This window comes from Hevea brasiliensis, chromosome 4 (genome assembly GCF_030052815.1).
Source record: "Hevea brasiliensis isolate MT/VB/25A 57/8 chromosome 4, ASM3005281v1, whole genome shotgun sequence".
NCBI classification, from domain to species: Eukaryota; Viridiplantae; Streptophyta; class Magnoliopsida; order Malpighiales; family Euphorbiaceae; genus Hevea; species Hevea brasiliensis.
Window position 1 is genome coordinate 3457090 of NC_079496.1, and position 18569 is coordinate 3475658.

Here is an 18569-nt window from a genome sequence, read left to right on the forward strand (position 1 = left end):
TCGATGCTTGCTGTTGTGGGTTAGTTTGCTTTAGCTTGTGGTAGTTCGGTTATAGTTGAAGGGAAAAAAAAAAAAAAACTAGAAGTTTGATGCCATAATATACATGAAAATGGGTTTTTCTTTTTAAGTTTAAATATTTAGCCTTTTGATTTTTACTTTTTTTTGGGTCTCTTCAGTCGAATTTAGGGGTTTAAATTATCATAGGCAAGTATTTATAGATATAATATATTAAAAAAACTCTACTCCTTGTAGTAGTAATAGTGGGCTCTCTCTTATGAAGATGTTCAAATGTTGCAAAACAAGAAAATAAGATTTAAAAAAAAAAAAAAAAAGAATGGTGCTGAAAAAAGGCCCATCTCTCTCTGGCCATTAGATAAATTTTGAGAGGAAAAAAAAAAAAGTAGAAAAATATTTTTTATTTTTTTGCTTGGATATATAAAAATTAAAAAAAAAGTAAAAATTAACATAAAAAATAAAAAGATAGAAAGTTAACATAAAAAATAAAAGGTAAATAGAATAAATTTAATTTTAAAATTATTTTTTTAATTATTATTATTATTTTTTTTTTTTACTTGTGTCATGTCTGCTCCATCTTCTCTTCCATAATTATATAAACCCACTCTCAAGACTTTCACTGTGTGTGTTAATGATTACCGCTTGTCTCGCACACTGAGTTCGTTTGCTGGAGAAGTATGCTCGCCCACCAAGCCCTTCATAAGTGCGTTTGGTTATATGGTTCTCAAGGGCTACCCTACCGTCAAACGCCATAATAAACTTCAATTATTAAGCAAAACAAGGAGCGTTCATTATTAATTTGATCACTGCCCACTTCACCAGAGGCCAAAGGTTCTCACTGTGTTATTAAAACGGCGTCCAGAGAACAAGTTGACAAGGACTAGCTAACTACTTATATTAAATTTTCTCTCTAATTTTGGGGGGCAAAAATCTAACGGCGTTGACAATTACACGAATTCTGGTAAAAATCCTGTATGGTCATATCAACAAGAAGAAGAAGCATCACAAGGGCCGAAACCCATCAGGTGTTGGATTTCTCATAAGATGATCTTCTTCAATTTTTCTATTTATTTTATTTCTGTACATCAGTCTAATCAGAGACAGTGATAGAGGTGGGTCCCTTACTTCCTCTGAAAAGTACTTGTCTGTTTCCTTGGGCATGCATTGCGCTGCATGCATCCTTCCCCTCCTCTGTGTTAAAGATTTTTAGATCCATTGTGAAGAAGAAGAAGAAGAAGCAGTGGATTCTAAGCTGTGATGATTATATTGGTGGAAAAATGACAAATGTATTTGTCATCTTCTTGTTGAAATTTTAGAGCTATCTTTTATGTATTTGGTTACGCCAAGTTGTATTATTTCAGACCCACAAGTTGCAGCGTCCGGACCTAACAATTAATGTAGATAACTCGAGATTCAAAATTTGCTTTCCCTTGTTTGGTCACGAGGATAACACCATTCTTAGCTGTTACATATAATGAAAATAATATAAATTTTATATTTTTATAAGTGAAATTTCCATGTATCACATGAAGGGTGAATGGGACCCGCTGGGTTGATGGTTTCGAAACTTTTGTCACCCAAAACCTAACAACTTCCTCATCAATCTTACGTGCTTTTTTTCCGTTGCTTATTAAATTAATTTTTGTTATATGATAAATTATTATTATTATTATTATTCTTATTTTTATCAATAAATAAAATATATTATACGCACATAGTAATTAATGATAAAAATAAATTATTATTAAAATTATAATAATTTTAATATAAATATTATTTTTATATAATTCATACACATATATATTTCACATATAATATAAAATCTTAAAATATCATTATAAATTATTTCATTAATTACATTTCATTTCACATATATATTTCATTAATTTCACATAATTTTTTAACTTAGTATGGTTTTAATAGCAATTATAATGCCTCATATCCAACTAGTCTTTATCATTTTCAGACCCTTAATTATATGACCTAAAATTATGAATTTAAATTATTTTAATAGTTGGATTATAAATTGTTTAAACATTTTCATTATCGTATATTCTACCAATATGGAATGCCAGAATAAATTGAGCATAAAAATAATTTTAATAATTTTAAATTAAATATTTATATTAAAATTTATATAATTATTAATTTTAATAAATATCATTATTATTTTAAATTAAATAAATTTTCTATTAATAGGATATTTATGTTTATCAAAAAATATGATTATAGAGAATTTAAATTCACATAAAATGAGTTTATCAATGTTTAAATTAAATATATACATATAAATTAATTTATTTTTTATATATATTTTAATTAATTTTATATAAATTATAATATAAATTTTAATTTAATGATTATTAAATTTATTATTATATTAATTTAAATTTATATTAAAAATATTTAGAAAAAAATTGTAAATGGTATAAAAGAGACGGTGGATGTGCAAGAGATTTTCAATAGTTTCCCTAAATCCAAATTGTTCCCGATGATCGAGAGAAAAGGGTAGGCCCCACTGTTTATTTTCGTCGGCTCATGACAACGGGGCCCGCAAGGTATCCCACAAAAGAAGTAATTTAAATTATATATATTTAAAAAAATTATATATATTTAAAAAATCAAAAAAAAAAAATTAGGAGTAATACGAAGTAACAAATAGGGATGTAAATGAACGACGTCATTCCTGAGTACTCGAGACTCTGTTTGGCTCGAAAAAAATTTGATTTGATTCTATTTATTTTCTAAATAAGTTGAATTTAAATTTAAATTTAAATTTTAGAGTCGTGTAATAAATGAGCTTGATGTATAATGTTTGCGGATGATATTATTTTGATAGATGAAACATGAGTAGGAGTCAATAGAAAGCTATATCTTTGAAGAAGTACTTTAGAGTCAAAGGATTTTAAGTTAAGTAGAACGAAGACAGAATACATACATTGCAAGTTCAGTGAAGGTCAAACTAGTGATAGAAAATGAGTTAGTTTGAATGAAGTGGTACTGTCTCAAAGTAATCACTTTAAATATCTTGGCTCAGTCCTTCAAGTAGATGAGGGATGTGAGGAGAATGTTAGTTATAGAATTAAAGCCGGATGGTTGAAGTAAAGACGTGCCACGGGAGTTTTATGTGATTGCAAGATTCCCAATAAGTTGAAAGTAAATTTTACCGTACAGCCATACGACCGGTTATATTATATGGTAGTGAGTGTTGGATACTAAAAAAATCATATGAGTCTAAGATAAGAGTTATAGAAATGAAAATATTAAGGTGGATGAGTGGCCATACTAAACTAGATAAAGTCCGTAATGAGAGTATTAGAGATAAGGTAGGAGTGGTGCTAATTGAAGATAAGTTGAGAGAATGAAGATTGAGGTTGTTTAGTCATGTGAAACGTAGATATACGGAGGCTCTAGTTAGACAAGTAAAGCACATTAGGTTAGAGGAAAGAAATAAAAAAAGGAGTAGACCTAAATTGACTTGAAGGAGAGTAGTACAACATAATCTAGAAGCATTATACATTTCTGAGAATTTAATCTAAAATTATTTAAAATAAAAAAAAAGTGAATGCATATAATTAATCTTAAATTTTTAAAATAAAAATTTAATTAAGTTAAATTATATATATAATTAGTTCAAATGTTCACGTGACCCTGATACAGAAAACCAACAACTACGACTTTTATCTACTTTTCCTCTGCTCCATTTTTTTATTGCGGAAGAAAAACAAATTGCTGGTGTTTGATCACTTTATGAGACTTCAAATTTCACAAAAGCAACTAACAAGTTCCCGTTGTTTTGATCTTTTTGCTCTTTCTCATGACAGGTCAAATTCTTCAATTATACTCCATTCTCCTGTCATGTCGTCTATTATAATATTAAAGAGTGGATCTTTCTTCTTGGACTAATTGCATTATTCTAAAAAGAAACAGTAAGTTTAGTCCTCTTGTCTCCCACTGCAGTTGAGTATTGGATAGGTTCCAAGGATTCATTTGTTTAAAAGCAATTAATTTTTTTTAAAAAGTCCCATTTTTTATGCTTTAAAGGTTGGAATAATTGGTATAAACACGAATTTAATTCACATTACTCATATTTTAACATAGAACTACTAATTAATTACATATTAAAAAAGCCATGTTAAATGGGTTTTTGCAAAAGTTGAGGGTAGGGTCGATTATTGAAGTTTAATTATATAAATTATCAAGTGGGTGTCAGTGGCGCACAGTATGCGGAAAAACAGAAGATTTGGGCTGTAGGGGGGGCCAGGTCACAATGAGCATACATAATCATAAAGTGATATGTGGGTCGACAATGGAGTGAAGATGGTAGGAGACTAATCTATTAAAATGCCTGAAAATGAGATGACACTAGTCATAAAATTGATTAGATCAACAACTAGCCAATACTAGTGCCTTTGGTGGAAATATGCACCCGTCCTTGTTGGGTACCTTGAATTTCTCTATAATAGCCATCATTTTTTATACTATCCAAACCACAACTATGCCTAGTGATGGCTAATAATAATTAATACGCAAATAAAGATGAAAGACGTGCATCTTTTAGTTTCGTCTTGCATTGAAATTATAGGGAGCTAGCTTCCAGCTGCTAGTGCTGTAATCTCTATAAATTACTTGTTATTTTTAAATCCATAAAAGTATTAATTAGAAAGTAACTTTCCAACTTAATATAAGGCATGAATTTTTCTGTACAGATTCATGTTAAAATTTTATTGATTAAATAGATAGATCTCATATATTTGTATCTTGAATTTATAACAAATCAGGTTTAAGTAAGAATCTTTTTTAGATGTATATATAATTTGAAAACATGGAATTGGAATTTGTTAATTACACTGGCTAATAACAATCAAAACATGGGCAATTTAATATAGTGTCCCTTCCAGTTTAAATAAATGCTTATAACAATCATGCAATAGTGATCAATTATTTTTTAGTTAAAGCGATTGAATGCGTCGTCTGTTCTTATTTTTTTTCTTTAATTTATTTTTCTTTTCAGTAATTAACCAAAAAATCCTGTAAAAATTGAGAGTTGAAGTTGATATATTAATTCAGAATCTTTGTTTTGAAGATTGAACACAATGTTGATTGTTATTTCTTTTGCAAGGCAAGAAGAGTCGAGACTCGATAAGTATGGCCTTTTGCACCAACTTCAATGTGATATATTTTTTTATTTATCCATTTATTTAATTTATCTTATTGATAACGATTTTAATAGAAATTAATTATATCATAAATAAATAAAATTATAATTCATATAACATTTAAATTGTTAATTAAACAAACCTCTAATAATAATATTTGGAATAAGGTTCAAATTGCCTCCTATACTTATCGGGGAGGTTCAATTTAGCCCGTTTTTAACTTTTGATTTAATTTAATCTATAAGTTTTGATTTATGCTCAAATTAGTCCAATTAATAAAAAAAGTAATTATTTAATTATTTTTTAATATTAAAATATTATTTTTATACTGTATAATTAATTAATAAAAATAAAAATATTATTTTTATTATTCAATAATAAAAATAATATTTTTATTTAATTAATTATATAATAAAAAATTAATATTTTAATATTAAAAAATAATTAAATATTAAATAATTTATTTAAATAAATTATTTGATATACAAACAAATTAATTAATTAATTATACAATATAAAAATAATATTTTAATATTAACAAAAGTCATTTTTTAATATTATTTAAACAAATTAATTAAATATTTTAAAAATGATATTAAAATATTATTTTTATATTGTATAATTTGTATAATTAAAATATTAAATAAATTATTTTTATATTATATTTTAATATTAAAAAATAATATTTTTATTAATTGAACTAATTTGAACATAAATTAAAACTTATGGACTAAATTAGATCAAAAGTTAAAAATAAGCTAAATTGAACCTCTAAATAAGTACATGAGTCAAATTGAACCTCATTCCAGTAATATTTTACATACTCTTCTTATAACAATAAAACAAAAACTTAATTATATAAAGACACAAAGAAATGAACAGCAAAACCTCAAAAAGCTGATAATAGTAAGGAGAAAATGAAACAATAATATCGATAGCAAAAATTGGCACTTGCCCTAATGTTGCCGCTTTATCTATAAGAGCACGATCCTTCCCCTAAAACACTTATGTTGTATATGACTTCTTGTTAATAGTTTTACGGCTCAACGATGTAAAAGGTAAAGGAGATAAGATAAATAAAGAAAAAAATATAGTAAAAAATGGATGAAGAAAAATAAATAGGTATAGCATGTAATTGAGTCTTATATTCTATTATTGACTAATGCATTATGCAGACTCATCTACCTTACCTATGTCCAATAATATAATACCACCTTCCTCTTTCGTTCCATATAAAAATACGAAGATTTTCATGCTTAAATACTAGAATTTACCCTCATTAGAATTACTATAGAATTAGCATTAAGTCAAATATGTTCAAAGCACAAGGATCAAGGAATATTATGAGCAGTAATATCACATGGGGGCAGTGCCTAATATTTGCGTGCATGTTCCCTATCCCAGGGCACTTTCATATACATATAATTGCAGAGATGAGTGACGAGGAATGAAGGAGCGGATGCCTTGGCTCGCAACTCACACCTCCGTCTTGGATTTCGCTCATCACCAATGGTTGACAATATACTCTCTTAATAAATACTCCATATTCCTATGTATTTAGGACAATGGGTCTCTCTGTTCTCTTAATTTTCCTAGGAATACTAGGCTCCCCGTCTACCCATGTGGATGTGGTGCTGTTACAGTGCTGCTAGTACTGTCTTTCATTTGAATAACCTATCCTTGTCTACCTTTCATTACCACATTTTCTTTTTATTAATTAGTGCTTTTAATTCACCATTAACTGAAATTTAATTTTTTAATTGTCTTATCTTAATTTGGGAATAATACTCCACACCAAATACAAACACATGAGTGTGAACGGATGTGGATTATATAGATGGAAGCCATGAACACGACTCAAGAGGTAATGATTTCTCGGAAAGAATGGTGGACACTTTTGTATTATAATGATGATTGATATCCGTGAAAAGAAAATATGAAATATGTTTAATCAAATGTCGCAATTATGTCTTCCATTAGGTATGCAATAATGTATATCAAAAGGACAAAAACACCATTTCCATCACGGTAAACAACTAATAAAGATAGTAATTAGAGCCAGAGTAAGGGTTGCCGTGCCTTGGTCAATATTGTTTTAAACTACATGCATGTGTTCAGCTTCATATGACATTAATTTATGTTCTTGCAAACCTCATAGTCCTCTTCTCTCTCACGTCTTGACGTCCAGTGTCCATTTTTGGGTTAAAGCCAAGAGGCTTTGCATGCACTCTCACCCAACTCCACATCTTTGGGGATTTGGCTACTTACTACTCCATTACTACTATTTATTTGGTCTTTGGAATTATTAAAGGCTTTCTCATGCTCAAAAATATTTTAAATTGTAACCTTTTGTTTTATTTAGAGGATCGACACATTTCTCAAATTCATGATTAAAGGGTTTTATTATTACTTACACTCAATGCTAATAAGTTGGAACAAACGTTCATTAATTAAAACCCACCATGCTTTGTTGTTGAGAAAAAAAAATCAGAATTATTTTATTAAACTGTAATTAAAATTTATAACTATATACCACTAAATCATTAAAAGAAAAGATGGGGATGTATAAAATTTGCATGGGGTGAAGAGCAGAGAAGTATTTCCGGGGGAACAAGCAAGCAAAAGTCTTGTTAGGCAGAGCAAGGTAGTTCTGTTTGTGGAAGAACACCGAAGAAACCGATAGGCGAATTGCACAGTGCTTTTTAATCAATTTAATATAATAAGAAAGAAAAAGAAATATAAAAATGGTCAAATATTAAAAAAGGTCAAAAATATAAAAAAAAAAATAAAAGGGCAAAAGTGGAAGGGAAATGAGTTATAACAGAAATGAAATCAGAAAGGCGAGCCGAGCCAAGCCAGTCAGAGGATACATTATAAAAAAGGTTAAGAAAAATAAGAAAATATTTTTTAAAAAAAATTAAAAAAAGGAAAAAGGTGAAGGAAGCCAATCACCAATTATCGGCGGATATTGTCAGTTTGGCTGCATGAGAGAGAAACAAGGGAATCTTTTTAGCTGTACGGTGTTCAGTGTTAGAAATGGAGCCCATTTTAAAAATGAAAACTCTCACGCCTTATTAAATATTTTTAAAATAAACAATAAAATTAAATTTTTAAATATTTTTATTTATTTTTAAAATACACAAATTTTAATATTGATTATAATATAAAATTTATCCTTATTAAAATTTTATCACGATCCAATCTATGGGTCAGATCGACACTAAAATCTGAATCAATTTAAAGCATTTAAGACCCAGAGTAAGTCTAACTATTTCTTAACCCAATCCTAAGGCCCACATTGAGCCCAATTTCAAGAAATCAATCAGATAAAATTCAGCCATAACATGAACCATCCAACTAGAAGTTTTTGACTCACTTGACCTCTAAGCATAATATATATAACAATTTAGGAAGCTTAGTTCACCCTCCACATACTCATAACAATACTATTTCAAATGAGAGCTTAGCTCTCTCATTCAACTCAATAATCATCCATGCATATTCATATATCATGCTTACAATTCCAGTTGATACATACATAACAAATCCAAATGAATATATCATTAATAATAATAATAATACATGCGGAGTTCTATAACAGAATAAAAGAACAAAATATAATTAAATGCCGATAGTAGACCTGCGAAGAAGAGAGCAGGTTAAACTCAATAAATGACCTCTTATATTCTGGAAAAATAGGTGAACAGGAGTGAGCGTTCGACTCAGAGAGTAAAATACTGATTTCTATAGCTATCTAAAATTAATGCATCATAAAGAGTGGAATGCAGCACCTTCATAGTTTTCATACAAATCATATCATAAACAACAAAAAGGGTAATTTGGAGTACTCACACACTCATATAATATTCAAATAATACATATATGGGAGTTGATCCCCTATATAGCTCTCTTAATCTAACATCTGCCAGCGAGTACATCTCAAGCCGAACTTTCGCTTAATAGACCAAATGCGGGGGCCAGCGAGATCATCTCGAGCCGTGCCTACCCCGACTTATCCATAAAAGGATCGACTCCCAGCGAGTCAGGCTCCTGCTGCGTCTACCCGTCCTGTCCATATCCAATATCACACACCACATGCACGCCAACACACACACATTGCTCCAAATTACCATAAAACAATATTCATAACATTTCATCAAATAAAGATGCAATATAAAATGTGTTTAGTATTTAATTATGTATATATATATATATATATATATATATATATATATATATTTATTTATTTATTTATAAGTTACGCATGGTCATGCCTGAATATATAATAATATTGAAATTATAATTAAAATTAATATTTTACTTACAAACGTAAACCAAAGTCACTGTGGTGGCTGGGAGGAGGGGAAAGGCTGTCCCGACTCACCTGACAATTACATTACAATTATTTAATATAATTGACTTAATATAAGTTTAAAAAGAACCAAATATACACTAAGTTGTGCTGAAAATTTGACAGAATTCTCCCTATATCTAGGACCTACCCAACCTGCAAAGTAGTTCAAATCACACTTCTAAAGCACACATCATCTCAACAACAACACATGGCTCCTCCTGGGCCCACCAACTCAGGCAAATCTCACATAATCTAATAATTTAATTATAAGGTTTAAAATAGATATTTTGCAAAAGTCATTCTAGCTAGCTTTAAAAATTCTAAAATTTTATCCTGCAGTCCTTAGCAATACTATAGAGCTAACGCAAAATGAATTATAATTTTCTAGCTACTCACAAATATTTTATGGAATTTTATTCTAAATCTAGCACTATAAAATTGAAGAAACTCAGAGTTTGGGTTTATCTATACTAATTCTAACGCTTGGAACACGTCTGGGACGTCTGAAAATGGTGGAGTAACCTATAACTTTGACCCGGTTTTGAAGTGGTTCTGATAGTTTATCTGCTCAGCTCGAAATTGCAGATCTGGGTGATGATCTAATTGCCACGAAACGAAAGTACCTATGCAAAGCCCATAACACCAGGATTAGACTAAAATATTTATATTTACATATAAAATAATTATTTAAAAATTATGGGTGTTACAAATTTACATTACATAAAATAAAAAATTATTATCATTTATTACAGATCAATAATGTCATTTTTTATTTTTTTAACTTTATATTGATTATGATAATTAATTAAAAAATAATATTATAAAAGTATTTAATTTTTATAATAAAATTTTATAATTATCTTTATAAATTTATAATAAATACGAATCAACTGATCCATAAATCATGTTTATTTAATATAATCTAAAATTTTAATTGATAAGATGAAAATTGAATTTAGTTTCCTAAGTATATATAATTTCAATTTATTTAAATGATTTTATATTTGCAATTTTAGTAAAAAAGATTGTCCATAAATACCAGGTTGTATTGTCAAAAATCAATCGATAAAAATGGAAATAGAAGAAGAAAGGCTAATCAGATATATTTGATTGTGAGTCTCACAAAGGAAAAAGATGAAATTCAATTTTCAATGTCAAAGCAAACACAGCCCCACCCTGCACTCACCTGAATCACTACTCAATGGCCCAACACCTTTACTTAATATTCATGTGTTTTCAAGCTTCTTCTTATTTTTAATAATTATATATATACTTTCAAAAGATTACATGAAAAAAAATATTAAAATATTTATGAATTTTAAAAATTAATATGAATTTAATATTTAATTAAATTAAATAACAGAAAATTTATAGTCTCCAAAATACTGCTACGGAATAATATGGTACACTGAAAATTCCTTTTCCTCTGGTTCCTCGATGGAGAAATGAAGGATATTCTCATCTTCATTTTGGAGCTGTCCGCCTCATCCTCACTCTACATGGACGTAGAGGTCTAACATCTCGGAGGGACATGTTATAATTGGGGAAAAAAGTGAGGACAACACTACCAGCATGTAGTGTGGTCAAACAGGTGCCAATCACTGCATGTTCAGGTTGGAGTATCACTTCTCTAACCTTGTAGAATTGATAATCTTGTAGAAATCTCTAACCTTCCTGAAGATGCTCAGGTTGGAGAATCACTTCTCCCTCTTCTCAGTCCTTACAATATCTATCAACGTCCTGGATCTTTTACTAAGAGTATTAGATCTCTTATTTCCACTCGCCGATCTCGTTCTAGAGAATATGTTCAAGCTTCAAAGATGGATCAGTGTAGTCTCCAAAGTACTTCTGCGGAACAATATGTTACACTGGAAATCCTTTCTCCTCTGGTTCCTCGATGGAGAAATGAAGGATATTCTTACCTTCATTTTGGAGCTGTCCGCCTCATCCTCACTCTACATGGACGTAGAGGTCTTCCTATTACTGCACACGTCTCTCTTCTAGACACTCGCTTTTTACAGTATGAACATGCAGTGATTGACACCTATTTGACCACACTACATGCTGGTAGTGTTGTCCTCACTTTTTTCCCCAATTATAACATGTCCCTCCGGGATGTTAATATGTGCACCGCTTTAAAAGTTAAAGTATAGTTAACTGGAGCTGAACAAGTGGCATCTTCAATGATGGCCACGCTGCACTGCCAGATCATTTACAAACTTCAAGATCACGCGGTAGATCTAGCCCAAACATCAGTATCTATTGATGCTCTGTTAGTATTGGCTGATACAGAGACAACCCCTACTATTATACAGATCCCTAGATAGTTGCCAAGAAATGAGTTAGAGCAACTCATTCCTAAAGATTGGTTAACCAATTATGAAAAGATTCATGCTACATCCCAACCAATACAAATTACTGAATCTTCCTTCCAAGGGAGATCAAATGGGATGTCTAGACTTCTTTTCAGCCTGCTCGGCATTCAACAGGGTCTCTTCCTATTTTTCAGACAATGATGCTTCAACCTATGGCTAAGGAGCATAAAGAATTTCTAGTCTGTGCTCTTTCTAGAGATGGCCATTATATCTACCCAAAGTTGATAAATAAGCATTGTCCTTGGGATCTCCCAGGATTTGATGAATGCAACCCAGAATGTGATTGCTGTGATAACTATTGGGAATGAGAATATGATCACCCACTCTCTGACGAGAATTGGAGAAAACTTAAAAAGACCTTCAGAGTTTCTTGTAAATCTCAGAAATAGCAACACATCCAACAAGATCATCTTGACAGTGGTCCGTGGATAGGAATCCATGAAGAAACAAAAAAGAAAAAGCCTTTACCCATATATGATCTTGCTCTTGAAATCTTAAGGAAGGAAGGAATTCTTCCTCCTGAAGATCCTGAAGAATTTGAGCCTACACCAGTAGAACCTCCTCCAACCTTATCCCTTGTCTCACCTTGTAAATCTCCTTAAACCTTATCCCTTGTCTCACCTTGTATGATGTTTACACCTACCTATGAAATAGAATATCCCCCTCTTAGTTCACAAACTGAGCCAAAAACAAAGATTTCTACCAGGCCATTTATTTAATCATCAAAAGTTTCCCCTGAAGGCCAACCCTTACCAATCACTCCTGTAGAATAAGTTTTAAATTGGCAAACCAGAAATGCTGTGGCACAAAATAAGGCTCTTGAGCAGATTGATTCAAAAATTGATAGAGTTCTCACTCACTCTCAAGTGATAGAACAGAAGGTGGACTCCTTTACAAAATTTGATCAAAAAATGCATGCTGATCTTCAAGCTCAAATTATCCAACTTGATAAGGATCTTTGATCCCTTATTCAATAAAGAAATTTTGGGATTGAATTTTCCCATAAGGAAGCAGAAATAAAAAGGCTAAAGTCTCAAATAGCCTAGATAGAAGCTGATTTTCATAAGCTTGTTTCCTCTAAAGCCACAAAACCATACAACCCATTTGCCAATGTTAGCACCCAAAGTCCTTTCATCATGACTACCCCAAGTGCTTTCATGCCTACACCTACCTCACTATATTCAGCCTTCACCCCATCACTCAATTACAGTTATGCTGAACCACCACCTTTTAATCCTTCACCTCTATTCCAGAAAGTCATGTCTTCACCAAGCCCTTTTCCTGCTCCACCAGTTCCCCCTGTAAAACCAGAACAAAGTTTTTCCTCTTCTGATGAATCTCTACCAAATATTAGAAGAAAGATCAACAAGGGTAAAGCAAAAATGCACCCTGATCCTCCATTGCCTCCACAACATATGGTTTTCCCTGCTTCTGAATCCATGGAAGAATCCTCTACTGAGGACAGTGAAACTTTCTCAAGCCCTTCCAGTGATGATGAACAAGCTGACATCACAGCTCTATTGATGGCAGATCCACCTCAGACAACCCCCTCTGAAGCCTCCAGAACTAGAGCTATTGGACCATCTGGAACGGCCCATGAGGATCCACCTTCACAAGCTCAGCCCAATGTTGAAATTCCTGAAGAAGAAACGGAACAAGTCCATTTTGATCTTCCAAATACTCAATAGACCACAAAGCCCAGTTCGGGCCCATGGTTTACTCTGGATGATATTCCCCCAGCCCAATGGAGAAATAGGCTGGCTGAGTTCAAAGCTTGGATAGACGTCCAAATGCTAAGACAAGGAGCTGACTCTCATGTAGTATTAAAAGAGTTTGTTTATTGCACTACTGGATCTCTGCAAGATTGGTTCAATGCAATGGGACATTATTTGTGGCCCAATTTTGTCATCTGTCTCCCCTCCAAGCTGTCAACACTATCTTCTCTGAATTTCTTAGTGATGCTGGATTATTCAACAAACAAATTCGCCAAGAGTACTTTGATATGCGCTGTTGCTCTTTAAAAAAAATAGACATTAAGAAGCATTATCAAAGGATGGTTCAAAGATATTATCTGCTGAATGGGTTTAATGATGTCAATCTTCGACATACTTATATAACCTCTCTTCTTGAACAACTTCAACCAGAACTGCATCATTTTATTTTTACTGCTAGAAGAGAGATGAATACTATCTCTATTAGAGAAATTCATCAGATGGCACTAGCATGTCTAGAAAAGATGTGTGATCAATAGCAGATGTTCAAAGGCATTATGGAAAATAGCAAAACATTGAAGAATGTTTGCCAAAAACCATATCTGTCCTTTAAATGTAGAGAGAAGGATTGTGTTTGCAAAACTAAGAAGAAGTCTCATTACAAGAAACAGCCTCAACATCATCAAACACCTCCCAGAAGATTTGGCAGACGAACAGGCACAAGAACTTTCAGATATTTCAGATGATGACAAGGCAGCAAACCAAAAAAATCAGATCATTGTTATATCTGTGGGAAAAAGGGACACTATGCAAAGAATTGTCCTAACAATCTAAGTAAAGCTGTTAAACTTTTATAGTACATCCGCTAGTCTCTGCAAATTTCATTAAATGATGATGAAGATGTTGAGTCCTTATTCTCTGAACAAAAAGAACCAGATGATGATACTGTTTTTGCTCTAAGCCCAGACCAAGAAATATCTCTGGACTTCATAGAAGATGAAGAGTCTAGTTCTTCGGCCTCAGAAACTAAAGAATACTATTCCTCCTATCTGGCCCAGAATATCCAAACTCCCCGAGTCATCCATGCTTCTGACTCGATCACCACTCCATTGGTAAATCTTCAAATCCGGCCCAGCAAGTATGACTGGCCAATTAAGGTCATTGGATTTTTAGACATTGGTGCTCACAAGTCTATGATGAATCCGACCATCCTGCCTCCTGAAGCTTGGGCCCAACATAATGAATATTTCAAGGTCGCAGACGGAAAAATCTTTAAGACCAGCCTTATCTCAAAAAGGCCTATTGGTATACAATTCTTCCCTAACTGTGTTCTTTGGTCCAGAATTATTGGCTCTGATCTTCCTGACAAAGATCTCCTTATTGGATTTGATTTATACCAGCAGGCCAAACACCTTAAAATCTTTCAAGGTCGCATACGGAAAAATCTTTAAGACCAACCTTATCTCAAAAAGGCCTATTGGTATACAATTCTTCCCTAACTGTGTTCTTTGGTCCAGAATTATTGGCTCTGATCTTCCTGACAAAGATCTCCTTATTGGATTTGATTTATACCAGCAGGCCAAACACCTTAAAATCCTTCCCAATGGATTGAAGTACAAATGACAATTCCAGCCTTTTGCCTCCATTCCCAAACTCTTCACTCTTACTAATGTCTCTCCTCAATTTCAAGAACACAGGGATATTCTCTTAAAATCCTGTGCAGACTCTCACTCTGAGTTTCGTCATCCTCATCCACTATGGAAAAATACGGCATTCTATGTCCATCTTCCTTTCAAACTCAATGAAGATGTGAACCCAACTAAGGCAACCCATCTTGGTATGAATCCTACTGATCTCCTTCTAGCCCAAGAAGAATGTAAACAACTCCTGCAACAAGGCTTAATTGAGCCCACGAGCTCACTTTGGGCTTGTCAAGCTTTCTACATAGAAAAAAAAAAGATCAAAAAAACTTAGAGGCAAAAAGAGGTTGGTTATTGATTATAAACCTCTTAATCATTTTCTCAAAGAAATCAAATTTCCTCTTCCTAAACCAGAAGCCCTTTTCACCCAACTTCACGAGGCTTATTGGTTCTCAAAATTTGATTTGAAAGCAGGATTTTGGCAACTAGGGGTCCAACCTACTGATCGGCCCAAAACTGCTTTTTGTATACCTACAACCCAATTCCAATGGACTATCGTTCCTTTTGGCTTTAAAACAGCTCCATCTTTATTCCAAAAGGCCATGACTATGATATTCACCCCTATCCTTCACAGTGCTCTTATCTACATTGATGATATCCTGTTATTTTTAGAAAATGAACAGGATCATAAAAATCTCCTCGTTACTTTTCAAACCTTGGTCCAAACACATGGAATCATGCTTTCTGAAAAGAAGAGTTCTCTGGCCCAGAAAGAAATTGATTTTCTTGGAATGCATTTCTCTAATGGAAAGTATCAGCCTGGTCCACACATTGCAGCAAAATTATTGAAATTCCCTGTCAAGGACTTGTCATTCAAACAAATTCAACAATTCTTGGGAATTATCAATTACATTAGGAAATTTATTCCTCATGTTGCAAAAGACACCAGCTAGTTGTCAAAGATGTTAAAAAAGTCTGCCCCACCTTGGAGTCCGGATTAGACAGCTGCAGTCAAGAGACTAAAAGAAGTGGCACAGAACCCGCCGCCTCTGAAGATTCCCAGTACTGGCAATAGGATCCTTCAGATAAATGCCAGCAATACTCACTGGGGAGCTATTTTCCTTGAAGAAATCAATGGTGAAAAGTTCCTGTGTGGTCATGCTAGTGGTCAATTTACTGAAGCTCAGAAATATTACCACTCTATTTACAAGGAGATATTTGCTGTTAAAAATGGAATCAAAAAGTTTGAATTCCATTTGATTAGGCATCACTTTACTATTATTATGGATAGCTCGTCCTTTCCAAATATCATGGATTTCAAGAATAAATCTTTGCCAGAACCACAACTATTGGGACTCAAAGACTAGTTTTCCAAGTATAAATTATCGGTTCAGTACATAAAAGGAAAACATAAACTCCTACCAGATCTCCTTTCTCGCCCAAAACCAGCCTAACTACTTTGTTCTTCCTTCTCTTTTCCATTAATCTTAATGGCCTCATCCTCAAGATCTCATACACTTGATTTCCTGATCCCTACTGCAAACAGTTTTCCTCCTGGTAGTTCCCCTACCATGACTCCTGCATAACTCAAAACCTATGCAAGAAATCATCTTTTTCATTTCCAAAGTGCCAGAAATGTACTCAGACAAACTATTCCCTCAGAATCCTTTTTTCAGCCAGACTATCCTTTTCTCAACTGTATCAGCATCCATCCTGAAACAGAGTTAATCCTAGAGGAACTTTGGTTTCTTTGGTATTTTACTGTCCTCTAATCAGTAGCCCTTGAATTCCCTGTCTTGGCCCTTTACGAATATGTCTAGAACCACCAGTCAAGAACCCTTCTCTCACGATTCCTTGAATGGTTCAAACCTATCTCCACATGGTCTTACAATCTCCATCAGACCATAGAAAGACAAGGAATTGAAACCAGACCCATGGCCCAACAGGACATTGCTAGAGCCCTATTCATCTTCCATAGGCCTTTTTTCAAACGGCTTGATGGGCTTTTATGGACCCAGAACACTTCTTATGACTGGAGAGTCTATATTGGGACTATCACAGAGAAAGGGGCTATGAGCTCGTTAAGAAGACAGTTAGCCCAGCATCTTTGTGAAATAAATAATTTCACTCATACATCGGATACTCAAGTCATATCTATCACATTGGGACCACCATCCACTCCACCAAATGAACCCATCAATTGGACAGACCCATGTTTCCAAGATTCCCAAGACCCGATGGAACTTGACCAAGATGCTTTAGACGCTATTGCTAGCGCAGCCCCACTTTATCCAGAACAACATGGGCCCTGATATCAAAGTTTTTATGGTGATATAGACTCTGATGACTCAGAATATCACCACTACAACCTGTCTTCACCATGATAACCAGCCCATGACTTAAAGAAGTGTCAGCAGTCACATGTGTGTTTTACTTTATATAAAGTTTGTCTGTTTGCTTTATGTAGAGCCTATCTGATAACCAGCCCATGACTTAAAGAAGTGTCGGCAGTCACATGCGTATTTTACTTTATATAAAGTTTGTCTGTTTGCTTTATGTAGAGCCTATCTGCAGGCCTGGCTTGTAATAATTTAGCCTATCTATAGGCCTGGCTTGTAATAATTTTCTAGAGGCTCTTCCCTCTATATAAGGAGAGCTTCATAAGTGTGTAAGGTATTCAGAAAATCTCAATAAAAAACCTATGTTTTCTTTTATCCATGGCTTTCTAAGTTTTTCTCATCTTTGTCTGCAGTTCAAGAATGTATAGTGTCGACACCATATTTTGGCCGATCCCTAGAATCAATAAAAATTCTTCTTTGAACAGCTAATCACGTTTCCGATCCCTCTTTGATAGGCGGTCACATTTCCGATCTCTCCTCACAAAGAATTGAATTAATGCTGAGTCCTCATATTCATTAAAGCCTCGCCGATCTTTCAAATCATTTACCGACCTCTCAAACCCGTTGTCGAATTTCCGGACCTGTCAAGTATATTCCTGATCTCTGTTGATAAATAAAATGAACTGGCACTAGATCTTTTCCTACCAGTTTTATTGCCGACCTCCTTTTCGGAAGATTAAGAGCTAAAGTTTTGGTTCGGTTTAACGAGGGTTCCGATCTTAAGTGTTCAAGTTAAATTTTCAATTTTAATCAAGTCCCGTTCAGCATTTCTCCCCCACCGATCTCATGCTTATTGTGCTTTCCGATCTTTTATACTTAGATTAATAATGGCATTTAGTTCATGTTTCGCTATGCTCATACAATCAAATACTTAGGCAATTCAAAGATTTTCCAATCACATCCATTCATTGAACA